Source organism: Bos javanicus, chromosome 29 (assembly GCF_032452875.1).
Source record: "Bos javanicus breed banteng chromosome 29, ARS-OSU_banteng_1.0, whole genome shotgun sequence".
NCBI classification, from domain to species: Eukaryota; Metazoa; Chordata; class Mammalia; order Artiodactyla; family Bovidae; genus Bos; species Bos javanicus.
In genome coordinates, this window is record NC_083896.1 from 37,090,499 (window position 1) to 37,098,036 (window position 7,538).

General features: G+C 52.7%; 1 long non-coding RNA gene across 2 annotated transcripts; it reads right to left on the minus strand.

Moving 5' to 3' along the window:
- Positions 1 to 305: 305 nt before the first annotated feature.
- On the minus strand, positions 306 to 6,810 carry LOC133241240 (uncharacterized). 2 transcript variants are annotated; one of them, XR_009734563.1, is made up of 4 exons: positions 5,884 to 6,810; positions 5,649 to 5,800; positions 4,860 to 4,971; positions 306 to 762 (listed from the first exon to the last, which is right to left on the minus strand). It is a non-coding gene; the product is annotated as an uncharacterized LOC133241240 (long non-coding RNA). The 2 variants fall into 2 exon arrangements; XR_009734562.1 differs by having other exon boundaries at positions 5,649 to 6,810.
- Positions 6,811 to 7,538: the final 728 nt, after the last annotated feature.

Consider the following 7,538-nt stretch of genomic DNA (forward strand, 5'->3'; position numbering starts at 1 on the left):
GCCCAGCTGAGGGCTGGGGACGGGGCTGGTTTTCCCGTCCGGACTCTAGGAGCAGCGAGGGCAGCACCTGTCAACCCTGCTGGGGGCATCCTGTCCCCTTTCCATAGCCAAGGAGACTGGCTCTAAGGCAGAGCGGGTGCCTTGCTCGAGGCCACACGGCTGGTACTTGGGGAGGGATGGGACTGCATGTTGCCTGGTTACAAGGTCCGTGCTCTGCTCCGCGGGCCCCTCTTGCCCTCCCCTCGTCTGACACCCGCTCACGGTTAGGTGGACCTGCCTGCATCTTGCTTTAGGAGCTGGTGGCACTCACTAAAATGGGCATGGAGGGGCTACGAAGGAGCACACACACGACTTAGGAGGCCCTGGGTTCTGTCTGGTCCCTCCGCCTGCCCTCGGTCAGCCATGAGGGCTTCCCCGTGTGTGAGGAGGCTGCAGGGCAGAGGAGTGGTGTTGAGAGGGGATGCTCCCCGAGTGTGCACGGCCTCTAGGGTGTGCAGGCCTGGGAGTCAGAGCCCTGCCCCTCCGTTTGCTTCTCTCTAACCCTGTGGGCCTCGGAATGGCATCGGGCAGACCCCACCCCATGGCCCAGCCTTGCCAGGGGTCTGGGTGCAGCTCTGAGCAGCGGAAGGCATTGACGGCCACGCTCCCCTCCTGTCCCCACGAAACCCACCACTGTTGTTTCTCGGTCTTTATTTACATCCCACCGACGAGCACCGTTTCCTGGTGTTGGACCCAGAGCACACAGTGAGATTCAGTAGAATCCTACAAAAAAGAAGGAAAGAAAGAAAGGAAAGGAATACATGAAGGAAGGAGGGAAGGAAGGAAGAAAGGAAAAGAGGAAGGAAGGAAGAGAGAGACGACAGATACTGTTGGGTGGCCTGGACTCTGGACCATGACCCTGGTCCTTCCCAGGGTCACCCACCCCCTTCCCACCCCCTTCCCACCCCCGATTTGTACAAAGGGCTGTGGGACCCTAGCCATCCCCCTGCATTTTGCAGAATTGGTGAGGAGCAGGGCTGTTTTCATGGTCTCCGTCTGGCTGTGTGCTGGCGGGGATGGCAGTGGGGTTTGGTCCCAGGGCTTTATTTGTTTTGGTGAAGCTGCAGGCTGTGACAGAGGCCTGCAGGGCTGCCTTCCTTTTCTGGGAGTTTGGTGGGAAGCAACGATGTAATAATCCTGATTTATGACTCCAGCCAACCCCCAAGCCCTGCTCCAGTCCCTGACAGAAGTAATTCTCCCTTGGACAGAAATGGGTGGGAAAAGTGCCAGTTTGTGTCTGTACTGTACATTCTTCTCCTCGACAGGATGGGGCTCCAGGAATAGTTCACCTTCATAATTTTGGCCACAGTCGGGGGTTTGTGAAGCTGTCTAAATCCAGTTTATCAGCAGGAATAAATGCCCTCAGACTTAAAAAGTGGGAAGCAGAACTTGGCTCCATGGCGTTGATGATTTACAGAGGACCGAGGAGATGGGAATGGCTGAGGTGGAGGGGGACAAGGTCTGTGGGGCTCCGCTCACAGCCTAGAGAAGCAGCGGCATGTCCTATGATAGGAGGCCAGGCTCTGAGATGTGTTTCCTCCCAGGAAGGATACAGTGTCTGGCATCCATCACGTGGTGGGGACAGAGCAGCCCTGTAGGGTCACAGCTGCCTTTGGGGTGCTGGGGAGGTGTGGATGTGCCTTGAGGTGCCTTTGGGGTACAGGGCTGAGTCTGCAAGAGCCGTGGCCTTGAGGCTGTGCATCCTGTCCCTTGGCTGCCCACAGGCCCTGCCGGGCCTAAGTCCCCTTGTCCTTCATCCTCCTGCAGCTCCTGAAACCTATTCTCTCCAAAAAGTCCCTCAGATTGACATCCCTGTGTGGGCCGTCCTCTGCCTCCACAAGGGCCACTCCAGGACCCTATGGGGCCGGTCAAGTCAATGGCTTTCCTACTGGTACATTTTTTTAAATTTAAAAAATTTTTATTCTTGGCTGTGCGAGGTCTTGGTTGCCGTGTGTGGGCTTTCCCGAGTTGCGGCAAGCAGTGGCTCCTCTGTGTTGTATCGCGAGAGCTTCTTTCTCACTGCAGTGTCTTCTCTTGTGCACCACAGGCTTTAGGGCGAGCAGGCTCAGTAGTTGTGATGGACGACAGGATTAGTTGCTCCGAAGCATGTGGGATCTTCCCAGACCATGGATTGAACCTGTGTTCCCCCTGCATTGGCAGGCAGGTTCTTTATGTGTGGTTCTACCAGGGAGGTCCCCAACTTGTACATTTTGCCTTGTGTCCTGTGTCTGTGACAGCCTCGACGTCACCTCCATCTTCCTGTTAGGTAGAATCTCAAAGGATGAGCGGTGTGCTTAGGACCATAGGATCTGAAGGCAGGCTGCCTGGGCTGGTGCCTCAGCTCTGCTACTTAACAGATGTGTGATTTGGGTGAGTTTTCCCCCATGCCTCAGTTTTCTCATCTATAATATGCAATTAAACTCATTATCGGAAGAATTAGATAGAACCATAACTTAGCTCAGTATCTAGCATGTGGTTATCATTCGTTATAAAACCTCATCAGAAAGATTGGTGATGGTAAGAGGGGAGGATGGTGATGATGGTAAGGATGATGGTGAGGATGGTGAGGATGTGGGGAGGATGGTGTGGATGGTAAGGATGATGATAAAACAAACACAGCTTTACAGAAATATACTGTGAACTAAAAATACTGTGAACAAATGACTGCTTTAAACTGAAAACCTTTCTGCATCTTCTGTAACTAAGCTATCTTTCGCTTTTTTCTTTTGTGGTTTTTTTTGGTAATCGGCACTGCAGCCTCCTCTCAGCTCCTCCCTGGGCCCAGCGCAGTGAAAAGAGTATGAGCTCTGGAGTCACACAGGCCTCGGACAGAACTGTGGTCATGCACAGATCACTTAATCCTTTTGAGCCTCAGTTTTCTCATCTGTGAAACGAGAGCAGCGATGGTGACTTCACACGGGTGGAGGTGACTCATACAGCTGACGACAGCAGAGCATGGTGAGCGCCCACGTGCTAGTTTCCTCGTCCCTCTCTTGCTCCATACGGTCCAGGCTCCATCTACCCAAATCTTCTTTCTCTTCTAGGATCTGTTTGAGACCTACCTGCTCCATAAATTCTCCCTCAGATAAGTGGACAAATTCCCCGTCCTTAATACTTTCACAGCCTCAGGTCACCGAGTTGGAGATGCCAGGTCACTTTGACCTTCTGGGCTGGAATACCATTGCTTTGGGTTTTGTATTTCTGAGGCTGATTCCACTGGACTCAGAGAATTTGCCCAGAAAATGTAGATGGGACTTGCTTCCCAGATAGAAGGAAGATTCTTTGAAGGTGGTTTTCTGTCTCACCTGCATTTGTGGATCTTGCTCCTCACACAAAGCCTGGTGAAGAGAGGACCCAAGTCCATGATTACTGAGTGAAGGAAGGAACGCGGGATGGCCAGAGGGGTGGGGAGATCCTCTACAGTTCAGAGAGTTCCCCCTTGCAGCTGGGGTACGCTCTAACCGGCACCAGCCCTATAGTTATGTTGTAGGGGCTCAGACCTCCAGAGTGTAGCCTGTAAGCAAGGGGGATGAAACCCAAAGCTTTCTGATTAGCTTGTTCTGTTTGGATTGGCAGCAGGTTTCCGCTTGGAAATGGAGCCTCGGAAGTGAGTATCAGAGTCATTCCATACGAGAGGAAGGCTTGTTGGCTCAGCCTCCAGCTTTGATGTAGAGCATATGGGCCTGGGGGTGCAACCTCAGACATTCGGGGAAGTGCACAGAGGGACTGCTTGCATTCAGAACTTCCCAGGTGCTTCTTGGGTCATTGCCATTGGCCAGGCATTCTAACTCATCCAGTATGGCTGCAGTCTGGAATAGCAGACTGGGCTCTGTTGCTAGCCAGCTGTGTGATCTTAGGCCAGTCGCTTTACCTCTCTGGGCTTTAGTTTAGATCCCTTCTCACCGTTCTAGGATATTTTCTGTTAGTCTGTAGCTTTTGTTACATCCTGGCCAGGAAGCATTGATATTCCTGATGTATGCAGAAGAGCTGGGGGGAGCAGGCAGAGAAACTAAGAAACGGAGATGTAAAAATGCACCCTGAAACAGAACCCAAGGCTTCTTTCCCTGGTCCTTGGCACTGTCACTACTTCCTCCTCTGCTTCTCCTTGTCCTCTACTGGCCCCCGAAGACGAGCCTCATGGGAGAGGAGCACAGGTGTACAGGATGCCAGGGACATCCCTTAACCTGCAAGCCTTGGTATTCTTATCTGCGTGGAGACACTGCTCCCACCTCCTTACTCGGGGGCGATGAGGATGGAGAAAAGTCAAATGTGTGCTAAGCCTTGGAAAGTGTCAAACCCAGATGAACATGGGGAGCTGCGATTATGGCATAGAGCCGGCCCTGCTGGGATAAGCAGGGCAAACATCACTGTATCAGGTGGCCCTTTCTTCCTTGAAGACGCTTCAGTGCAATGATGCTTCTACTGCTGTTGGTCGACAGCCTGCCTGTTTGGCTTTCTCTGCAATGACACCCCACTCCAGTACTGTTGCCCGGAAAATCCCATGGACGGAGGAGCCTGGTAGGCTGCAGTCCACGGGGTCGCTAAGAGTCGGACACGACTGAGCGACTTCAATTTCACTTCCACTTTCATGCATTGGAGAAGGAGATGGCAACCCGCTCCAGTGTTCTTGCCTGGAGAATCCCATGGACGGAGAAGCCTGGTGGGCTGCAGTCCGGGGGGTCACACAGTCAGACACGACTGAAGCGACTTAGCAGCAGCAGTCCCTTTGAAACAGAAACACTGCTGTCTGAATCTTAATTCCTTTGCACATTTTTCTCCGACCAGAGCAGAAAGATCAAGTTCTGTATGATCTGGCTCACCCTGCTTATCAGGTGTGACAGCATCTTCAGGTCTTAGAAGGAGAAGACTTTTCTCGCAATCCCTGAAGCAGATGCCAGGGACTAGGGTCAGGATGATCCCGTCTTTCATGACCTGGACAGAGTGGGATGTTCAGAGGAAAGGGCATTAGTCCTGCTTTTTGGTTTTCATCACATGTTAGTTGAGATAGCACAATCCAAGCCAGCTCTGTACTGAAAAGGGAGCTTGGACTTGAGAGTAACATCTTGCCTGAAGCCATCAGTTGGGTTAGTTTCAAAGATGAAGGGACCAGGACTCATCTCTGGACGAGTTCTAGCATTTTTCCTAGAATATGACATGGCTTCTTTCCTTCTTCCTTCACTCCCTTGCCATCCCTCCCCATCCTTCCCTTCACCTTTGGCCTTCTGCTTACTTTGCCAGAGCCCACTTGCTGTAGCTCTCAGGGTGGAAAATTTTCTGAGTGTCTGGGGCAGGCAGGCTGCTGGGCAGGGTTGAGTGCCTTCTAAGCAGTTGGGGTATATTCTCAGGAGGTTACTTCACCAGGGAGCACCCAGAGCACCACTTACTACACTGGCTTCTTCCCAGAAATCCCGGAGATATAGCTTGTGGAGACCCCATACACAAGGCTGGGGGGTCCCAGATGCCTGCTGTGAACTAACTGGATTCCATTGTGGCAGCTGCCCCCTGCGCCACCACCCCACCCCGCCTCCGCTGACACAGACTGAACCCCCACAGCACCAAGGCCAAGACCTTCTCCCCGCACCCACCAGTCCCCACCCCTGCCCTCTCACCTCTCTTGGGGGCATTCCATCCACTTGCAGTATCTCCAGAGTTGCCCGAATAGCGCTGGCCCACGTCCCAGCATCCCTGTCAGCCCAGATCCACACTGCCTTGGGAGGGGTGTACACTCCGGGCAGGTTTCACCTTCTGGCAACAGCTGACTCTGTTTATTCAGATGAGAACAATTTTCTCCCCCTTGCACTTTCAACAAGTTCGACCTCAAGCCTCCCCCACCCCCTACCCTACCTTACTCTGCTGCCAGAAACAACACAAGGCAGAAGGAGAAGGTGCAGGGCGGGGGCACCATCTGCTCTAACCGAGCTGTCAGCTGAGCCCCACCTTCCTAGATCTGGGGTGTCTCAGGCCCCAAATGGGCCTGTGTACAGCTAATGGGGAAGGGAGCTGTTTTATTTCCTAATCACTCTTAGAGATAACTGCTCAGCGCATGTGGGAGAGGCCTCCCCAGGAGACGCTGACTGGCAACCCCATCCCTGTTCTTCCTCCAGGGCTGGGCAGGAGCCAGTTCAGCAGGGAACGATCACTAGGGGGCGGGGCCGGGGAGCCTCAGGCTGGCCTCAGTGCCCTGTCCTTGATGGGTGATGAGTCACAATGGACAGGTCAGGATGCCAAGTCCAGGCCCAGCCCGACTCGAGTCTGCAGCCTCCACTGGGCATGGTTACCTCTTCACTCCCAGCCAGTAACTCCCCTGAGAGGGGCTATGGGCTCAGAGTCCCTCCCCATAGAGGAGAAGTTGGGAGAGTCACTTTCTCTGACCTTCTAGAGTTTCATGTAAGAAGACAAGTGTGTGCTGGTTGATGTTCTGATTGGACTGGGCCATCTGTAGTGTTGAGGACACCTGGGTGCAGGGCCGGGAAGCTGGGCTCATTCCATCCTGTGGATGGAACATGATGTGACAGCTGGGATCTGGTCAAGTATGGGAGGCCGAAGGGCAGGGTGGTGAGCAGGTTCCTTCAGGTGTGCAGGCAGCCCGAGCCGACCTCACTGTCATCTGAGAACAGTTTCTTCTCCCCAGCTTGGTGTTCAAGCCTCTCAGCTCTCTCCCAGCTTGCCTTCCCAATCTTGAGCCCTTCTTGTCCTGCAACAGCCCTCCCCCAGATTCATCGCTCCACGAACGTTACCAGGACTTCAGGACCCCTTTGCTACCCTTGTTCCTTCTGCCTCCACTGTCCCTTCCTCTTGTCCCAACCACACCCGTGGACGAGATCTCGATTATACATTTCTTCCCTGATTCCTTGTGTATCTCTCTGAGGCCTTTCCCATTCCCTCTGGAGCATTTTTATCCCTCTCTCATAGCACTAGGAATAGATCTTCCAATTGTTGTGAAGGGTGCTGCCTCTCTCACTGGACTGAGCTTCCTGAAAGATTTCCTATTTCTTCACGGCCATGTTTGCACATGGACTGGCTCATCAGCAGGTGTGAGATAATGGCCTGTAGGGATGAACCATCCTACAGCGTTTATTACCATAAATTTGCATATAGCACGTAGCACATTTACACAGAGTTCCTGCTCTCCATGCCTCTTCATCTTTTTTTCTTTTTTTAACTTGAGGATAATTGCTTTACAATGTGTTGGTTTCTGCCGTACAAGGTTACAAATCAGCCATAATTATGCATATGTCACCTCCCTCTTGAACCTCCCTCCTCTCCCCTCATCCCTCCCCTCCCCTCATCCCTCCCCTCCTAGTCTTCAGCAGAGAGATTGGGGAGGGGGAGCAGGAAAGTGGCAAATAAAGAAATGAAAGGGCTCCAGGGCTCCAAGTTAGGGTGAGAAATGTGGAATGTCAGGGCTGGAAGAGCTGTTAAAAATAATGTAGCCTCATCTCTTTGTTTATTGTACTGTAGTTGACTTACAATGTTGTGTTATTTCTTCTGTACAGCAA